We start from the raw sequence: 20,248 nt of genomic DNA on the forward strand, positions 1-20,248 counted from the left end.
GTCATTTCGGGGGGGAACGCGGGGGAACGCAGTTCCCCCGGGTGAGGTGCAGGGGGCGGGGCACATGACGAAGCCCCGCCCCCTGCTTCTGGCCGCCCCGCTTCCGGCCCTCATTCAGCCAGGAGGATGCAGGAAGAAGAGGGAGGGTAAGTTGCTTCCTCCCCGCCTCTCCCCACCCCTGCCTGCCTGGGGCCAGGGAGGGCCTTGGCGGGGCTTCCTCGCACTCCCGCTGGCCTTGCAGGTCCACCGCCGGGCCTCTGATGTCAGGGGGTGTGGCATATGCTAATGAGTTATGCTAATGAGTTCCCCTAGCTCTTTTTCTACGAAATGACCCCTGACTGGATGGTTTTCCCCAGCGCAGTCAGATGGCAGCTGCCGGGAACTGAGTTCCCAAGTGCCGGAGGGGCCTGATTCAGATCAGGACCACGGTGCAGGCCGAGGAGAGTCTTCAGGTTCCTGCTTGCACTGTTTTCCTGAACCGAAACAGCCCTGGTATGAATATGCATGAAGCTGCCTTTATACTGAATCAGGAGGTCAGTCTTGTCTTGCAATAGTTCTCCAGGGTCTCAGGCAGAGGTCTTTCACATCACCTTCCACCAGATCTTTTAACTGGACATTCTGAGGATGAGGGCCAGAACTAGAGGGAAATGAAGTTTCCAATCTATATACTGAAAATTCACGAACTTTTAAACATTTTAAAAAGAATTTTGTCAAAGAGGTTCCAGGACCCTGTTCTGGTGGTTCCCCCAGAAAAAAAGCCCTGCCAGGGATTGAACCTGGGACCTTTTGCATGCCAAGCAGGTGCTTTCCCACTGAGCCACATCCCCTCCCCTGAATGCATGGGGTAATCCTTACCCTACTGGAGGTGATGCTCGTGTACATGAATACTGCACCACTGAGCACACGATGAGTGGCTGCTTTACATGTCAGGAAGTCACCGGTTTGGTTCCCGGCAACTCCCAGATAGCCCTCTGCACATGGCCTCCGGCCACTCAAAGCAACCATTACTAGGCTCGATACCCCAATGCTGTGGTGTCAGGCAGCCTTCCATGATGCTGAGAAGACGGTATGGAAGTGGGTCTCCACTATTTTGAGCCACCCCACCCCCAACTTCCTCTACTATCTGCTTCTCTCCCAACTCAGCACCAACCGCCTGTTGCACAGAAGAGCACAGAGAGGTCTTTGCTTGCAAAGCGTGTGTATGCAACTTGCTCCACAGATCTGGGCACACATCCACAGATACACGTCCAACCTTAGGAAGTGGGAAAGTCCGGCATGCACCGGAGCCCTCCAGGATCTGCACTTGGGACAATCTGATTTTTTTAAAAACACACAGCAGATCTTGCCAAATCAGGTTAGGATGATGGGGCAGGTGTGCCCCCTTTGTGAAGCCATGAGGACACTTTGCTAGAAGATCTCCGCTGGTGAAGGGAGGAAGATTCCAACTGCCATGCAGTGCAATTCTAGATATGTCTACTCAAACAAAAGTCCCACTTATTTAGTGGGCGTGACTCCCAAGTAAGCATGCATAGTAAGGCTGCTGTCCCACCTTGGATCTTTGCCACTCCTTTTCAAGCATTCCATTCCTCCCAAGAAGAAATGAAACTACGGAAATAGAAAAGGAATAAGGCAACTAAGATCAGAGAGGACCAGGGGCCGTGGCTCAGTGGCAGAGCATCAGCTTGGCATGCGGCAGGCCCCAGGTTCAATCCCCGGCATCTCTAGTTAAAAGGATCAGGTTGTAGATGATGTGAAAGACTTTGACTGGAGACCCTGGAGAGTTGTTACCAGTCAGAGTAGACAATACTGACCTTGAAAGGCCAGTGGTCTTGGTCTAAGGCATATGTGTGTATGTTTTAGGGTTGCCAGGTCTGGGTTGGAAAATACCTGGAGACTTTGGGGGTGGATCCAGGAGAGGTTTGGGGAGGGGAGGGACCTCAGCGTGGTACAGCGACATAGATTTCACCCTTCAAAGCAGCCATTTTCTCCAGGGGAGCTGATCTCTGTCCGCTGGAGATCAGCTGTAAAAGCAGGAGATCTCCAGGCCCCACCTGGAGGCTGGCAACCCTAGTATGTTGAGGGGTCTCCAACAATGCCAGGCGAACAGGAGGGACCAAGTACACGAGGAATCTGGAGCCCAGGATTCATTGGCGCTGAGCGAGCATTAGGCGGCTTTTGTGCCCCGTTTATCTTGCTCATACATAATGAAATGGGTGGAATAAGTGACTCAACCGCAGGGAAGTTCCGCAGTAGCAAGTTTCCCCTGCCAGTTATGAAATGTTGTCGTCGCTGGAAATTTCTCAAATGTTTTATCAAAGTAATGCTCATATATTTTGGAGCAGCATCTTTGCAGCATCCAAGTGGGTGGTATCGTCTTTCCATCCAACTTCACAAGGGGGGGGGGAACCCCTAAAACTTGTTCTACCAGAAAGATGTAAAATGGGTGTCTGACATTTTGCAGCCCTTCTGGGGGAAAAGGGGAGCCTCTTTCCTACAGGCATGTGCGGCTGCTCTGCAGAATCCGTTTACCGCTTTAAATCTCTGAATCTCATGTTTGTGAGGACCTGTAAAATTAACATTCATTGCTGGTGGACACAGTGAATACCAGGAGCAGAGGTGGCTTTAAGAGGGAATTAGACTCATGGAGGAGAGGTCTACTGGCCATGGTGACTGAAGGGAACCTCCATGTTCAGAGGCAGTCAGCCTCTGAATCCCAGAGCCCAGAGGCAACATCAGGGGAAGGCTTTGGCCTCTATGCCCTGTTGTTGGCCCTCTAGACAAATTTGTTGGCTACTGTGTGAGACAGGAGGCTGGTATTGAGCCAGTTTGGTGTAGTGGGTAAATGCGCAGACTCTAATCTGGGAGAACCAGGTTTGATTCCCCACTCCTCCACTTGCACCTGGCTGGATGGCCTTGGGCAAGCCCTTGAAGGGGAAGTTCTTGAAAGAGCTCCCTCAGCCCCACCTACCTCACAGGGTGTCTGTTGTGGGGAGGGGACGGGAAAGGGGTTTGTAAGCCGCTCTGAGACTCCGAGTGAAGGGCAGGGTATAAATCCAATCTCTTCTTCTTCTGATTCACTGGCAGGGCTCTTCTTATCCTTTTAGGTGACATCCCTGCTGCAACAAGGTGGGCTGTCCTATAGAACAGAAGTCCACTGGCACCTTAAAGACGACAAACAACATTTATTTCAGTATGAGCTTTTGTGAGGCAGACCTTACATCCTCAGGTCTGGTTACAGGGGTGGAGAAGTTAAGGCAGCGGGTTAATTCTGTCATTTCAAGTGTAAATTCACTATGCAAAGGAAAAGGGAGGTAGAGAGTATATCAGTGGTATATTAGCCATGGCAGCTAAATGGAACTTCCATATTCAAAAGCAATATACCTCTGAATACTAGATCCTGGGGACATACTAGGGTTGCCAGGTCTGGGTTTGAAAATACCTGGAGAATTTGGGGCGAATCCAGGAGAGGGCAGGGTTTGGGGAGGGGAGGATCCTCAGCATGGTACAATGCCCTAGTGTCCACCCTTCAAAGCAGCCATTTTCTCCAGGGCAGCTGGTCCCTGTCAGCCGGAGATCACTTGAAAAAGCGGGAGATCTTCAGGCTCCATCTGGAGGCCCGCAACCCTAGGGCATACACTGAGGAGTGGCCATTGCCTTCAAGATCTGGCTGATCACTCACAGCTGGAAACAGGGTGCTGAAGAGGATAAACTCTAATCTGGGAGATCCAGGTTTGATTCCTCACTCCTTCACCTGCAGCTGCTGGTGTGACCTTGGGTCAGTCACAAGTTCATTCAGAGCTATTCTCAGAGCAGTTCTCAAAAGAGCTCTCTCAGGCCCACCTACCTCACAGGGTGTCTGTTGTGGGGAGGGAAAGGAGATTGTAAACCACTCTGAGATTCCTTCAGGTAGTGAAGGGCGGGGTATAAATCCAATCTCTTTTTCTCCTCTTCTTGGCCCTGGTGACTTCCACCTCTCACATGTAGGCCCTCTACACCTTCTTTGCACTGGAGACTCTTCACAGTCCTGAACCTGTCCTACCAAAGCCAGACCCAATCATGCTGACAACCTTGTCCTTCCTGCATTGAAGCTGGATTGCAAGCATTCCAGCAGCATTATCCTTTGAACAACTGGAATGTTTGTGAACATTCCATGGGGTTGCATCACCTCCGCCAGCTGGAGTCAGGGGCTTCACTGCCACAAACAAGTAGTATAACTGTGCTGTAGAAAGTCAGGATTGGCTGTACCATATTTCTGCAGGGGTTCTGTTTGAAGGTGGTCATGGGAATGGATCAACTAGCTGCTGTTTTCCTGGTGGGGTCTTGTTTCCAGTTGTGAACCAGGAGCTACCCAATACTTGAAAGAAATAGGGCTGGGTAGAAGAAGCGGGGGAGACATTTTAAAAGGGAACACTATCAAACCAAGACACTTCTCTTGTGTAGACAAGCCTCTGAGTTAACCTACATTTGCAGCAAAGACCCACAAAGCCATGGCTTTGACTTTTGACTCCCAAGTTTTACCTCATTCTGGGTTTGCTGGGAGGGGAACAGAGCAGGAAGAATCCACTGCAGGGGTCTGAAAGGATGAACAATCGGCGTTTCTCTCCGGCTCGTTTTTTTTTTAGGGTTTTTGGAAAGGCATCCGTTGTGTGTGTGTGTTTGTGTGAGTGCAGTTCTTTGTCCCCCTCCCCCCAGCAGTTAGGAAGTTCCAAAGGCAGCTGCCACATCATCTGTTTCCTTGTGAGTGGAGCGCAATTGGCATGTGGGTGATATCTGCTTAGGCATATGTCCCTACTGAGAAGGGCTGGCAGGAGACCTCTGGGCAGAGGCTGCTTTCCCTGGAAGCAAGCAGAATATCTCTCCCCCCACCCCCAAACCTCATCGATTCCATCGGAGCATCTTCAACGCTGCTTGAGAATTATCCACTGACCTTCAGAGCTCATTGGAAAGTTATACAATTGCATTCACTGGCAGTGGGAGTGTGTTCCTGAATCCCGTTGTGCTGTTTTATGTGACTTTTGGGCTGCAATTCAGGGCTATTTTGGGGCAGGAACGCAAAGGAACGGAGTTCCAGCTGGCTCCCTAGTTGGCCACACCCAGCAGGAACTCATTAGCATAATAGGCCACACCCAACAGCAGACACTCATTAGGATTGGCTACAGTAGGCGTGTGTGGCCTAACATGCAAAGGAGTCCCTGCTACAAAAAAAGGCCCTGGGTTTTGACAACAAACAAGGTAAACAGAATAAGAAGCAAAAGGTGGGTGTGGCAGGATGACCACACTTCTGGCAACAGGGGGCTGCGACCTAATATGCTAATGAGCTGTGGTGTCAGGGTGTGGCCTATTATGCTAATGAGTTCCTGCTGGGCTTTTTCTCCAAAAAAAGCCCTGGGCTGCATGATACCACAAGAGCCAGGCTCGGCTTTGGGAGACACAGGTTCAAATCTCCACACTGACACGGAAACTTGCTGGGTGGCTGTGGGCCAGTTGCTCTCTCTCTCAGGCTAATCTTCCTCACAGGGTTGTTGTGAGGATAAACTGGAGGAGAGGAGAAAGTTATAAGCTTCTTTGGGGTCCCACGGGGGAAGAAGGCTGGGGGAGGGGGACTGAAGAAAAATATTTTTTTTAATTTTATTTGAGTACTGGCCTTTCCACAACTTCTATGTTCTCTGCAGTCCTGCATCCTAAAAGTAATGTGAGGTACAACTAAGGTTTACCATCTTTGGGTGGGGGAATTCCTGGAGATTTGGGGTTGGAGCCTCAGGAGGGCAGGGCTTGGGGGGAGAGGAGGGACCTTAGCAGGTTGTAAGGCCATAGAGTTCACCCACCAAATTCGCAGCCATTTTCTCCAGGGGAACTGATCTTGGGTGTCTGGAGATCAGTTGTTCTTCCAGGAGATCTCCACCCCCCCCCCAGTTGGCAACCCTAAGTACAACCTTCTTGGGCTGTTCTTAAGTATGTGACAACATTTTGGCTCAGAAATGACAGTCACAATGCTTCCCTCCGTCTTCAGCATTGAAGAGAGCAAGTCGCCCAGGTTTCTGTATCATTGGGGCCTCTTCTCTCTACCATGCCTTCTCTCAGGCCTATAGCTAGAATTTTTTTAATTTGGGGGAGGCTTTATATAAGTCAGGGGGCACCCCACACAGACCCCTGCGTGCACCTCCAAGGGAGCGCCTGGGCTGGATGGGAAGTCAGGGGGCCTCGGTGGTAAGTCAGGGGGCCAGGCCCCAAGACGCCCCAATGTAACTACAGGCGGCCTGCCTTCTGTCCATTTGCAGGTGGCAGACCTCCAGTTAGGGTGGGGTGGCCTGCCTAGCACCAACCAGAACCTGAGCCTTCTCCTTCACGGAAAGCCAGTTGGTGTAGTGGTTAAGTGCGCGGACTCTAATCTGGGAGAGGCGGGTTTGATTCCCCACTCCTCCACTTGCACCTGGCCGGATGACCTTGGGCAAGCCATAGTTCTGATAAGACCTGTCCTTGAAAAAGAGCAGTTTCTGTCCAGAGCTCTCTCAGCCCCACCTACCTCACAGGGTGTCTGTTGTGGGGAGGGGAAGGGAAAGGAGTTTGTAAGTCACTCTGAGACACCTTTGGGTAGTGAAGAGCGGGGCATAAATCCAATCTGCTCCTCCTCCTCCTCCTCATGGCTCCAGTTCTGTGGACTGGGCTCCCTGGAGAGGACAGGGGGAACCCTCTTGTTGGAGATCTTCAGGAGATCCTACAAGGCTTGGCCAGGCTTTTGAGGGGCTGTGACTGACAGGCATCTTTTAAGGGGGGAGGGGGGTGGTATTGGGTTTCAATCTGTAATGTGTTACTTCAGAATTTGTAAGCTGTGTTGAGGGAAGGGGAAAGGCGGGGTATAAATATTTTCATTAATAAATAAATTGTGGAAACTTTGAGCTCAGTTAACAGATATGGCACTGCGGGTGGGGAGGTGCTTACTAGCACCGCTGGAACTTGTGGCTGGACTTTTTTGATGTTGTGGTGTGGATTTATGTGTTTTTAAAATTTGATTTTATTGTATCGAGTGCTGAAAAACAAACCGTTTCAAAGGTCTTCAGTCAAAAGGCTGTCTATGAATAGACTGAACAAATAAAATAAGATATTCTTCCTCTGTACTAAGGTCAGAGATGACTGGGTTCTGAACCACACAATTTTTCTTGTGTGCTATGAGAGCGCAACTTGAGATTTTATACATTGGGTAGCAGCAGAAAGCGATTTCCCCAGATCGTGAATTCCCCAAATAAATTCTGAGAGGGAAAGTTTACCTCACACCAAAAATGAGATTATTGAATCCAGCCTTTAGTTTCAGAGGCCTCATGGGGCTTTACGTGTATATCTCTCAACAGCTTTGTGGAAGAGGTGGTTGTGATCCCAATTTTATTCATTTGTTTAATAGTTTGGTACAATCCTGCCTTTTAAAATGAAAAATCATGGTGCTCTGTACATCAAGGAGTGATTGCTGTGAGGTCCAGAAACAGCAGAGGAGGCTGACAATTGGTTCCTTAACATGTTTGCTCAGAATTAAGTCTCAGCGAGTTCTAGAACATTCACTTCCTGGTAAGGGAGGCCCAAATGTACATTAATTTGTTTGGTTAACCTGGCGTGGAAGAACATTTGCTGTGTTGTCTTATAGAAGTATTTTTTTCCCCTGGGAGCTCCTGTGGTGTAGTGGTTAAGAGAAACCTGAAAGGTCCCCGGTTCAAATCCAGCCACTGCAACAAACTCACAGATTGGCGCTAGGCAAGCCACACATCTGCCATAGGGGAATAATAATGCTAGCTTTACATTACAGGGCAGTGTAAGGCTTCCAGTAAGATAATAATTGTCATTATTACTCTTCAGCCGGGCTGAGCTAGGTGAAAACCAGTTTTGTCACTTGGTAGTAGTAGCTGGCTATATACAGCACTGATTGAAGAAGAGAAGAAGAAGAGATTAGATTTATATCCTGTCCTTCACTTGGAGTCTCAGAGCGGCTTACAAACTTCCTTTCCCTTCCCCTCCCTACAACAGGCACCCTGTGTGGTATGTGGGGCTGAGAGAGCCCTTTCAAGAACGGGTCTTCCAAGAACCGCTCTGACAGAACTATGGCTTGCCCCAGGTCATCCAGCAGCTGCAAGTGGAAGAGTGGGGAATCAAACCTGGTTCTCCCAGATTAGAGTCTGCACACTTAACCACTACACCAAACTAGCCAGTGGCTGTGCCATCACGAACCCTGTAGTTTTGTAACTTGGTATTCTTTTTTTAAAAAAATAAATAGATAAAGCAAGGAGCAAAAAAAAACAGATAAAGCAACAACACCAAACTGGCCAGTGGCTGCACCCTCACGAACCCTGTAGTTTTGTAACTTGGTATTCTTTTTTAAAAAAATAAATAGATAAAGCAACAAGTGAAGGATTACATGAGTAAACATGTGGGAAGTATTTGGAAAAGGTAGGTAGTTGACATACTTGAAGCACAAGGAAAGAGGCTTCCAGGCAAACGAACTGGTGTCCAAACCACTGGCAGGTACATTGGGTTGGTCCAGTGTGAAGGATGGGGGAAGTTGGGCTTGTGCCGCGGTAGGAAAAACAAAACAAAACACAGCAAGCTCTATTTAAACATGTTTTATGTATACCCTAAGGCTTAGCTGTCAGAGAGGCAGTCAGCCTATATTTGAGGGAATGAGGGTTGGTTGGAGCTTACACAATAGAATGCTGTTCTGCACAGTTCAGTACAATGCTCTTCCTATGTGCCATTCCCTGCCTGTAGAAAATGACATGTCAAGAAAGGAGAGCTCTGGTGATTGCTCCCTGAAATGCTGATTTTCTGTGTCCAGAATTCCCGCCCCCATGGAGGAATGTCCAGTCTTACAGGCCTCGAACCTGCTGTCTGAAGTGATGTACAGCCCAGACACAGGTTGAGAAGAAGAGATTGGATTTATACCCCACCCTTCACTTGGAGTCTCAGAGCAGCTTACAATCTCCTTAGATCCTTTGTTTGTTTGTTTATTTTCGTATTTATAGCCCCCCCTCCCCATCCCGCAAGCGGGTTCAGGGCGGGTAAAATCATCCAACGACACAATAAATACGGTTAAAAATTTAAAACTCAATAATAAACATTAAAATCGGTGGTTACAGCTCAAAACAAAAATCAGCTGGCTGCACGAGGTTTCCTGTCTTGTTGGTAACAGATGAATGGCCAATTATCAGTGGATGGGTGACGACAACCTCAGGGAGGCCGTACATGGACGCCCACTGCCTCAGCCCAAGGCCTGGTGGAACAGCTCTGTCTTGCAGGCCCTGTGGATACTGCATGCCCAAAGAGGTCCAAATGGGTCTATTGCCAAAGAGTCTTTCGGACACCCCTGGCTGCTTGTGCTGTCCAGAATGCACTTGACGGGAAATCTTTCCAACCCTGAATGGGCAGGGCGTGGTGCACTGTGTTGCTCTGCGGCTGGATAATCTGTTAAAAAAAAATGCTTCTTCCAGGAATGGGCCAGGTTAGCCCAGTCTCCTCAGATCTTGGAAGCTAAGCAGGGCCGGCCCTGGTTGGTTCTTGGATGGGAGACCAGCAAGGAAGACCAGGGTGGCTAAACAGAGGCCCGCAATGGGAAACCACCTCTGGACATCTCTTGCTTTGAAAACTAGGGTTGCCAGCCTCCAGGTGGGGCCTGGGGATCACCTGCTTTTACAACTCATCTCCAGCTGACAGAGATCAGCTCCCCTGGAGAAAATGGCTGCTTTGAAGGGTGGACTCTATGGCATTGCACCATGCTGAGGCCCCTCCCCTCCCCTCCCCAAACCCCACCCTCTCCTGGATCCCCCCCCCCAAAGTCTCCAGGTATTTTCCAACCCAGACCTGGCAACCCTATTGAAAACCCCATGAAGGGTCGCCACAATTTGGTCGTAACGTAACGGCACTTTCAACCCCCACCACTCCCAGGGGCTTCATAACTTATGGGGGATTTTTCCAGATCTGAAAGGCACATAAACTAAGGACGTTCCTTCAGCCACAAACACTTCTTGATGCTTTTGGAGACAGCCGGCTGGCCCTTTGGCTCGTGGGTGGCAGAAGTGCGATATTTTAAATTGCTTCCCTGCCCTGCCCCTCACTGCTTCCTGGGACTTTTGGAGTGGGTGACCGCTCGTCCTCCAAAAAAAAAAGTGGCTTATGATCACTTAGATGACCCAGTTCAAGGTGCTGCCCCAAGCCAAGTCCACCCATCACTTCCTGGGGCTGTGCCATTGCCAGCCAGGTGATGCCAATCCCCTCCCAAGCCACTGATGGCTGGCAGCTGTTTTCCACTCCCCTGGTATATCTGCACTCTCCAAGCAGTGGCTCGCCCAGAGAATCGTTCCTGAAATAACCCTAGATTCGGTACCACATGGAAATGAATGAATGATGAATGAACATCAAACCAGACAGACCATCAAGGCATTGTGCAGGGGTTTGGACCGGATGACCCTGGAAGTCCCTTCCAGCTCTATGGTTTGGTGTAGTGGTTAAGTGCGTGGTTAAGTGCGCGGACTCTAATCTGGGAGAACCGGGTTTGATTCCCCACTCCTCCACTTGCACCTGGCTGGATGACCTTGGGCAAGCTGTAGCTCTGATAAGAGCTGTCCTTGAAAAAAAGAGCAGTTTCTGTCAAGAGCTCTCTCAGCCCCACCTACCTCACAGGGTGTCTGTTGTGGGGAGGGGAAGGGAAAGGAGTTTGTAAGCTGCTCTGAGACACCTTTGGGTAGTGAAGGGCGGGGTATAAATCCAATCCCTCTTTTTCTATTCTGTGCATAATACCACAACAGTGGTCTGAACCTTATGCATACCTTCAAGTAGGGTAGCCAGGTCCTCCTTGGCCACCAGTGGGGGATTCAGGGGTAGGGTTGCCAGATCCAGGTTGGGAAACCCCTAGAGAATTGGGAGCCTGGGGAGGACAAGGCCCGTAGTGGGGTACAATGCCATAGAGTCCACCCTCCAAAGCATCCACTTTCTCCAGGGGAACTCACCTCTGCAGTCTGAAGAGGAGCTGTAATCCTGGGGGATCCACAGGTCCCGCCTAGAGGCTGGCATCCCTGCCTTCAGGTGAGGCAGCTGCTGGGGCCCAGGGTTTTGGGCAGGGCCCACTGCTGCTGGTGCCCCAATTGTTAGTGCTGCACCACCCCTGCTTCCTGCTGCACGCACTGCCCAGTGCCCCTGGGCAAAGAACTGCAGGCAGCTGCAAGCAGACGGGAAGGGAAGGACAACCAAGCAAGCAGGAGGCACGGAGGTGGGTGGGAGGGAAGTAGGGCATGAGGGCCTGGTGGGGGGCAGAGGAGGGGAGGGGGGCTCTGGGAACTGTCTGCCCAGTGGGCCTGAAAACCTGGAACCAGCTCTTCTTATGTAATACCCATAAATTACTTGGGCAGTTGAATGCCAAAGCCCCGTTTCGTGTCCACATGTACAAATGGAGCTGTCTTATACTGAATCAGAGCATTGGGCCCATCAAGGTCAGTATCATCTACTTCGACTGGCAGCCGCTCTCCAGGGTCTCAGGCAGAGGTCTTTCAACATCACCTACTGCATGGAGATGCCGGAGATTGAACCTGGGACCTTCTGCGTACAAAGCAGACGCTTTTCCATTGACTTGGGCCATAGCCCCCTCCCCGTGGTTGAGTGCACTCCCCAACCCTGCCGCATGTGCTGAGCCAGTTTGGTGTAGTGGTTAAGAGGGCGGACTCAAATCCGGGAGAACTGGGTTTGATCCCCCACTCCTCCACATGCAGCTGCTGGTGTGACCTTGGGTCAGTCACAAGTTCTCTCAGAGCGGTTTTCTAAGAGCAGTTCTCTCAGAGCTCTCTCAGCCCCACCTACTTCACAGGGTGCCTGTTGTGGGGAGAGAAAGGAAAGGAGATCATAAACCGCTCTGAGACTCCAAGTGAAGGGTAGGGTATAAATCCAATCTCCTCTTCTACTACCTTTTGCTCACTATTGTATAAAGTTGACCACTGATCCTCCAGGGTTTCAGGCAGAGATCTTTCAAACTGGAGACACTGGGGATGAACCTGGGACCTTCTGCATGCAAAGCAGATGCTCTAGTTGCTCAATTTCTTCCCAGTGTCATTGGCAGTGGCAGCCGGACTGCTTGCTTGCATCGGTAATGAATTCAGGAGCCCTAAGTGTGTCATCTGGGAAGTGCGTCCCAAGATCCTTTGCAGCGTCCTGGGCCGTGCCGTTCCCAAAGAATCAATAGTTGCCATGTGGCCACCCGGTGATCCCCCTTGCTAAATCCACTGCTAAATTTGGAAACTGGAGAGCTACGGCTTCTCTCATCCACTCCCCCCTCTTGCCCCAGTGAGCAAGAGTCCAGGTGTGCTGTGTAGGAGGCTGGGAAATTGTGTGCGTCTGTGCGTGTGTGCATATTGGCAGGAGGTCAGGAGCAGGACAGGGATGGAGCCAGTTTGTGTTCCAATTCAGCATCCAGAGAGCCGCCTTCTGCTCCGATCCAGCAGTGAATTAAACAGTATATTGGGGGTGGGGGTTGGACCTCTAGTCTGCCACCACAATTTCTGCTTAAGCCTCTGGCTGCACCTCTAGTCTGCAACCACAATTTCTGCTTAAGCCTCTGGCTGCGTTTCTTTTTTTCAGTTTTAGGATTCCAAAACTATCGACGCTTGATGTTGGACAGCCATGGTCGTTGTACCACACCTTTTAAACACACACACACACACACAGAGAGAGAAATGGATTAACCATTTTATAAAAACAGAGAGGACTCTGATTGTGAGCGCTGAAGCGGCGCTGGGGAGGGAAACCAACCCCCCTCTTGTTTGCTGGGACAGCAGAAATCCTGCCAGGCATCCTTCCAAAAAATGGGTAGGCCTTGTGCGAGAGAATGTTTTTCTGTCCTGAAGAGTCCCCCCCCCCAAAAAAAAATTGTTTCCTTGCCAGTTTGATGGGGCGTGTGTGTGTGTGTGTGTGAGGAGAAATCCAGTTGAAATCAGCCACAGTCCTCACCACGCCTGCCTGTCTGTTCACTGGCAGATCTTCTTTTCTAGGGTGTAGCTCCTTCTGTCCTGGCAAACCCCAGATTGTATCAGTTCAGACTCCTGGGCGAAGCCTGCAAAACCTCAGACTCCACTCCAATCGAAACAGTTTCTGATTGAAAGTCGTTTCCTAGGACCAATCCTGCGGTTTCTGTGGATCCAGGGCCTTTCTCTCCCTTTGCCTCTTTTTAGAAAAATATTTCAGAAGGGGTGAAGTGAGGGCTGCCTAAGACAAAAGGTAAACAGGGCTCATTCCTTGCCCCGCCCACATTCAGAGAATATTTCTCCCCTTGTGGAATGTAAGCTATTGCCAGGTTCCAAAGGGGGCGGAGCATTCCCAAGAAACCAGGTGACTAGGATTGCAACAGGGGATACAACTCGAGAACAGCTATAGTGGCAGCCTGCAGTTCAACGGGTGCAGCTTTCCTTTGGTATAGAAATGCAATTGGAGGGGAGGAACTGAACCAGTAGAAGCAGAGAATCAGGTCGCCTATTGTGGCAGTGAGCTGAAGCCAATTTTGGGGATGTGGTTGCACACCCCTGGATTTTAAAAATACAACCTCCTTTACGTCATAGCTTGCCTTGCAAAGCACCTTGTCACCTTTTCGAGGTAATACATTTGTATAGTGCCATATCCGGTTCCCCAAATGCTAGAATGATGGGGGGGGGGATAATTTCCACCACATTTCTTCACTGTTGTGAGATCCAGTTCTCAGAGATGGTAAAAATGCCCACAGACAAGTATACCCTTGGTCTGTGAGATGCAGTCTCAGATGCAAACGGTTCTTCCATTTCTGCCTTTGAGAAGAAGTGTGGATCTCTTGGACGGGAAGGGAAAAACAATACAGTGGAGACAAGAGTGGTTGAAGCAGGGTTGGCACCTGGCCTGAGCACTCCAGTTGCACACTCCGATTGCCGGATCCCAGGTGTTTGGGAAAGAACAGGGCTGTGCAGAGAGACAGCAGAAACACACTGAAGAAGGAAGCAATAGGGATCAAGGCTAGAGCTAGAGCTAGGTGGCTCAAGTGGTTAAGACGCTGAACTGCAGGCTGTGGAAGGTCAGTAGTTCAGCAGTTCGAGACCCGATTTGCCGCATGACGGAGTGAGCTCCCGTCTCTAGTTCCAGCTCCTGCTAACCTAGCAGTTTGAAAGCAAGAAATTGCAAGTAGATAAATAGGGACCACTTCGGTGGGAAGGTAACAGCGTTCCGTGCGCCTCGGTGTTTAGTCATGCCGGCCACATGACCACGGAAACGTCTTCGGACAGCGCTGGCTCTTCGGCTTTGAAACGGAGATGAGCACCGCAACCTTTTACTAGAGCTAGAGCCGAAGGTGTCCCCACTGAGATATTTTCAGAGACTGCTTTCAGGCTTTTTTCTTCAACCATAAGGGCTAGTATCTTGATTTTTTTTTTTTTACAAAAACAGACATTTTCAGGATGCCATTGCAGTTTATTTTCAGGCCTGGGGCGCAAGCAGAGCCCTGCTGGGTCAGCCCCCCCCCCCACACACACACCAACGTCCATTTAGTCCAGAATTCTGTTTGCAACAATGGCCAGACAGATGCCTCTGGGAAATCCACAAGCAGGGCATGAAGTGGGCGTCTTGTTTCTCTTTGGTATCAGGGTAGACTGCCTCTAAATGTGGAGGTTCCATTTGAGTATTATGGACACCAATGGTACAGAGATTCCATTTGAGTATTATGGACACCAATGGATTTGAATCCATTGAATCTGTGAATCAGAGAATCCAGTTGTCTAGCGCGTTGTCCCAGTTTTGCCCTTTGGTGACATTTTGTGGGATTACTTCTGCGCATTGCCGGCATTGTCCTTCCCTCCCCCACATTTCTGGAAGTCATATCTTTGAGAGGGCGGGTGGCTGCCTCACGCCTTCCAGCGTTTATCTATGTCAGTGCCCGCACATGAACACTAAGGTTCCGCGCAATACTCATCTCTGCCATTTCGCACCCTGTCACTGCTGAGGTATATTCGGAACTGCTGCCGACGTAGAATAAAACAGTTGCTGTTGTTAGTTCCCCGTAATATAACATTTACTGGCATTTGCTTCCTGGGTCTTTTAAATGTGCAGGCAGGGGCATTGCAAACGAATGTGCATGGGTGGAAAAGAGTCTTCAGCCGTGTGACGGGAAAGAGGGTGTGTAGCTGTCAGTCTTCGATGCGACACGAGAGTGGTGCTACAAGCATGTCTGTATTTTCATCTGTGAGGCACTAGAGAGTTTTGAGGCCCAAACCAGACCTTATGTAGGAGATGGGCGATTGGATTTCCAGATATTTCCTTTAAGACTAAAACTGGATTGAGGCTGTGGTGCTGGGGGAAAGGGTGGGGAGGGGGGCTTTACCAATTACAGCTTCCTGCTTTCCACTATTAGCTGCAATGCAAGGTTGCCAACTCCAGGTTGGGAAATTTCTGGAGATCTGGTGAGAATGGGATTTGGGAAGGGATCACAGTGCCATAGAGCCCATCCTACAAACTAGTCATTTTCTCCGGGGGAAGGGAGTGCTGTTGTCTGGAGAGCTCTTGTATTGCTGGCTCCACCAGGATGTCCCTTAGGGAAAATGGGGGGGGGGGGGGGGGGTTAAATTTTTCTCCTTTTGCACTCCAGCCTTGATCCGATTCAACCCCCCTCCCCCCCAAAGGCTGCTTAAAGAAAACACGGGGAGAGACCCGATCACAGATCGCCCGTGTGACGTGTGGATCCGCCGTCACGAGACGCCCCGCCGAGAAAGGATGTCGGGTAGGGCGCAGCCGAGAGGCCCCTCGCTCGGTGTTACGTTCCCAGCTCAAACGTTGGCTCTGCCGGGTTCCCCAGCCGGGGCCAGCGGTTGATGTCAGTGCCGGAGCCCTTGGTAGGCATGCCCCCCCCCACTCCTCCTCCTCCTCGGGGCTGCTCAGGTTTCCCTCATGACCCGAGCGTGCATCTCTGTTCGGAAAATGGCAAAGTTTCTTCCGCGCACCGTCGAGAGTTGGCACCGCGCGGCGGGCGGGGCGGCTTCGGTGGGGAGGGCGGCAGCGCCCCCTGGCGAGCCCGTGCCTGGGAGATGACGCAACGTGTCTTGCTCAGTGCCGCCCTCGCCTCGGCGGCTTGGCCAGGGATTAACCCCTTCCCTCTCTGCGAGGGACGCCGGCGGAGCTCTAAGAGAGATGGCATGATGACGCAATGAGGCCCCTGCGCATAGAAATCTAGCATTTCAAGGAGAAGAGTTTTGCTCCCCCCCCCCGGCCATCAGGTCACAGCTCACTTATGGAGACCCGACCCCCGGGGGGGTTTCAAGGCAAGAGACCATTCAGACGTGGTTTGCGTTCAGAGATGGTTTGCCGTTGCCCGCCTCCGGGTCACAACCCTGGTATTCCTTGGTGGCCTCCCGTCCAAAGACTGACCGGTGCCAACCCTGCTTTGCTTTGCAGATGAATATATCAATATCGTTGAAAAGTTCCCTTCAGTCGCCTGCAGTCCAAAGCATTAGAGGCATAGTGAATGCCAACCTCCAGGCGGGGCCTGGAGATCTCCCAGTATTATAATTTATCTCCAGATTATAGAGATCGATTCCCCTGGAGATGGCAGCTTTGGAGAGAGGACTCTATGGCATTGTACCTATTGAGGCCCCTCTGCTCCCCAAACCCTGCCGTCTCCAGGCTCCACCCCCAAAATCTCCAGGTATTTCCCCACCCAGAGCTGCCAACCCTGAATTCTATCCAGATGTGGGTTTACCGTCTCACTGGGAAATAGGGCAGAAAGGCAAAATGTATAAATTGTGCTGTTAAATAGGAATTAATGAGCGTAACTCACCACCAGTAGAGCTGGCCTCTTAAAAAGACACATTTAAAAAGCTACACAGAGGAGGAAGCACTAACTAAAGTCCATCAAGGGCCCATTCTGTTTCCAGCTGTAGCCACCTGGATGCCTCCCAGAAGCCCCACAAGCTGAGTGTGGCAGCTGCACCTCTTGCTTGTGCCTGCTCGGAGATAGACTGTTCCTGCCTATGGAGGGTCCATTTTTAGTTATCATCATGGCTAATAGCAAGTAGATCTTCACATCTCCCCCCTCTATCTTTGATAGATAAGACCATCTAATTTGACAGTGGCCAGACCAGTACCTCTGGGGAGTTCAGAAGCAGGGTGTAAAGCTAGACTGCCTTTGAAACTGGAATTATTATTATTATTATTATTATTATTTTCAATTTGTATCCCGCCTTGCCAGAGAATCGGCTCAAGGCTAGCAGCTGCCATTTAAACCTTTCTTCTCTGTCTAATCTGTGTTTTCAGATAATTACTAACTTAATTGCATTGTTCAGCGAAATGAGGGAAACCCCAGGACAGCAGTGGTTCTGGACTGGTGAGGGGAAACGGCATTCTGCACATGCTCAGAGGAAACATCCTCTCTGCTGTTTCACGTATTCTAGGGCTTAGCAACAGTCGATGTGGGTGGGTGGAAACGTAAGCCCTACAGCTAGTTTGGCATCGTATGCTGTTTCCTTGCATTGCCGAAGGAGTTTGTCCCCTGGTGGTCCCTCGCTTTAGAGGGCAGAGAGAGGGAAAGTGTGCTCTTCGCATTCCCCCTGGCGTGTGTACCATACTTTGCATGCTCATGCTCTGGGAGCGGCCAGCTGGCATGCGCTGTGTTCGGCCAGCGCAGACGTTAGAGAGTGTGTCGGCCGGAGCAAGGGAACAGGTCTGGCTTGATCCCATTCCAACACAATTTGGGTGTGAGTTTGCTTAAAGGACTCGGTAGCTGTAGTGTTGCTGATGTTTGGGTTGCCCCGTCCTAAGAAAGGTTATTGTAGAACTGGAAAGAGTACAGGTCGAGGGGGGGTCAAAATTGGGTTTTTCTCCTGGGGTTGCAACGGATCTCCAGTTCCCCTGGAGAAAATGGCGGTTTTGGATGATGGACTCTATGGCGTCGCGTCCTGGATGAGCTCCCCCCCCCAAATGCCACACTTCCCATGTTCCGCCCCCAAGTCTCTGGGAACCTTCCAACCCAGAGATGGTAACCCTGGGTCAGAAGACTCTCTCTACAAAGGAAAGAGACCAACATCTGGGGCTTTGTAGTTCAGGAAAAAAAGATGACTTTGGGAGAGGAGAGGTGCCCTGGCTCAGTGTTAGAGCAACTGCTTGGCACGCAGCAGGCCCCAGATTCAGTCCCCGAAAGATCAGGTAGTAGATGCTGTGACAGACCTCTGCCCGAGAGCCTGGCCGGTCTGAGTAGACAAAAGCAGGGCTTTTTTGTAGAAAAAGGCCAGCAGGAACTCATTAGCATAACAGGCCACACCCAACAGCAGGAACTCATTAGGATATTAGGCCACACCCCTGATAGCACAGCTTATTGGCATATTAGGCCACACCCTCATGTTACCAGAAGTGTGGTCATCCAGCCACACCCACATTTTGCTTCTTATTCTGTTTACTTTGTTGACAAAACCCTGGGCTTTTTTTGTAGCAGGAACTTCTTTGCATGTTAGGCCACACACCCCTAATGTAGCCAATCCAAATGAGTTTCTGCTGTTGGGTGTGGCCTATTATGCTAATGAGTTCCTGCTGGGCGTGGCCAACTCAGGAGCCAGCCGGAACTCCGTTCCTGTGCGTTCCTGCCCAAAAATAGCCCTGGACAAAAGTGACCTGGATGGACCAAGGATAAAGCAGCTTTGTGTGTTCACAACTGAGATGTCATCAAGTTAGGAACGGTGAGGAGAGGCGAGATGGGAAATGCTTGGTCCTCCATCGTAATTCTAAAGCAGCGCATGAAACAAATTGGCGGCAGGGTCAGGATGGACAAAAGAAAGTCCTTCACGCAGAAGGCACTGTTGACTAGCTGAAATGATGTCTTTAAAGGCTGAGACAATATTAAGATGACCAGGTAAATAAAGCCTTCAGGTTCAGTGGTTTACTTTTATTATATGCGGGAGACAAATGATGGGGAAAGCACGCACACACACAAAACCTTTATTGGCATGAAAGCACAAAACGTCATGGAAATACAGGAAAATACTAAGATGCGTCACTTACATTTGCCTATTCAAGCCTCGTCTTCTGATTGCATAATATAAAAATTTTGCAACAGCTTCCATTATTTCGCAATTAGAATTAAAACAGAAGAAAGTGAACCATTGAGTCATCAGAGTGCCAGCTCTTACCCTCTAGAAATGGAGTAATAAAATGAGATCGGATGTCCCCATAGAGGGGGCAATGAAGTACGGTGTGTGCAGTGGATTCTATATCTTTTAGAGAGCAAGGACAACGTCTGTCTACATATGGTATCTGGCGGGAGAGCTGGTGGCCTTCCCAGAGGTCTCTGGCTAATTTACTGCTGAGAGCAAGACACTGGGCTAGATGGACCCTCGATCTGATCCGGAAAGGCAGTTCTGATGTTGTATCCACCGCAGTTGCACGGATATCCCCGGGTTTCCCTCTGGAGGAATACCAGCACACTTGGAACCTTTCCTAGTACAGGATGGCAGACAGAGCATCGTCTTTTATGGAGCCAGCTGGTATTTAGTGTAGGGACGCTGGAGCTCTCAAGCCATGCAAAACAGGATATCTGGCAGAATGCTGAGAAAACAACGGGGTGCCTTCCTAATCCGTCTCCTTTTTCAAATGTATCTGATTTTCTCTCTCTCTGCAAGTTTTCTTAGCTCTGCACTGGACATGGAAATTTTAGCCCATGTCGCCAGCATGCTTGAACACGCCTACTTTTTGCATCTGTGAGAGCTGGAAACTTTAATTTAAAAAAAGAAAAGAATGGGAAAACTTACACTCTCAAAATTCTGAATTCTGCAGCCAAAAGAATACAGATGGGTTTTCCCCCTTGCAGTTGCATGATCGCTGAAAACACAAACTTGGGGCACTGTTGGATGCCACAGAAACCTGTTTACATTTACCAACCAGTGAAAGACTTTTCTTTTCTTTTCTCTTCTAGGCTGGGAAGTTGGAACCGACAGTACCAAAGGATTGGCAAGTGACAAGAAGGGAATTCCTGGGGCGGTTCCTGCCTGGACCAAAGTCCCAGAAAGGTGGGTGACTAGACGTTGGCTCCACTGGTTTTTGTTTTCCTTCTCATTTGGAAATGAAAGCACCTCCCTCCTGCTTATTCACTTATTAGATGTTTGTCCCGGTTTTTCTCCAAGAAGCCCAAATATACAAATCTTCTCAATTTTGCAGAATTCAGGTTGCCGAATCCGGCATTTCTGTGTGCAGAAGTTGTGTTGCCTCTGTGCAAAATGCGTTCCCTTTTTCTAGT

At 50.1% G+C, this 20,248-nt stretch overlaps 1 protein-coding gene across 1 annotated transcript in view; it reads left to right on the plus strand.

The window, feature by feature from the left end:
- The window catches only part of LOC107116362 (neuroblast differentiation-associated protein AHNAK-like), a 78,286-nt gene that overhangs the window by 35,260 nt on the left and 22,778 nt on the right, over positions 1-20,248 (plus strand). Inside the window, exon 2 of the mRNA XM_015418260.1 lies at positions 19,928-20,021. The gene's annotated coding sequence lies outside the window, so the exon portion shown is untranslated. The remainder of the gene's footprint in view (positions 1-19,927; positions 20,022-20,248) is intronic.

This window comes from Gekko japonicus, unplaced genomic scaffold, assembly GCF_001447785.1.
Source record: "Gekko japonicus isolate JY-2015 unplaced genomic scaffold, Gekko_japonicus_V1.1 scaffold3764, whole genome shotgun sequence".
Classification (NCBI taxonomy): domain Eukaryota; kingdom Metazoa; phylum Chordata; class Lepidosauria; order Squamata; family Gekkonidae; genus Gekko; species Gekko japonicus.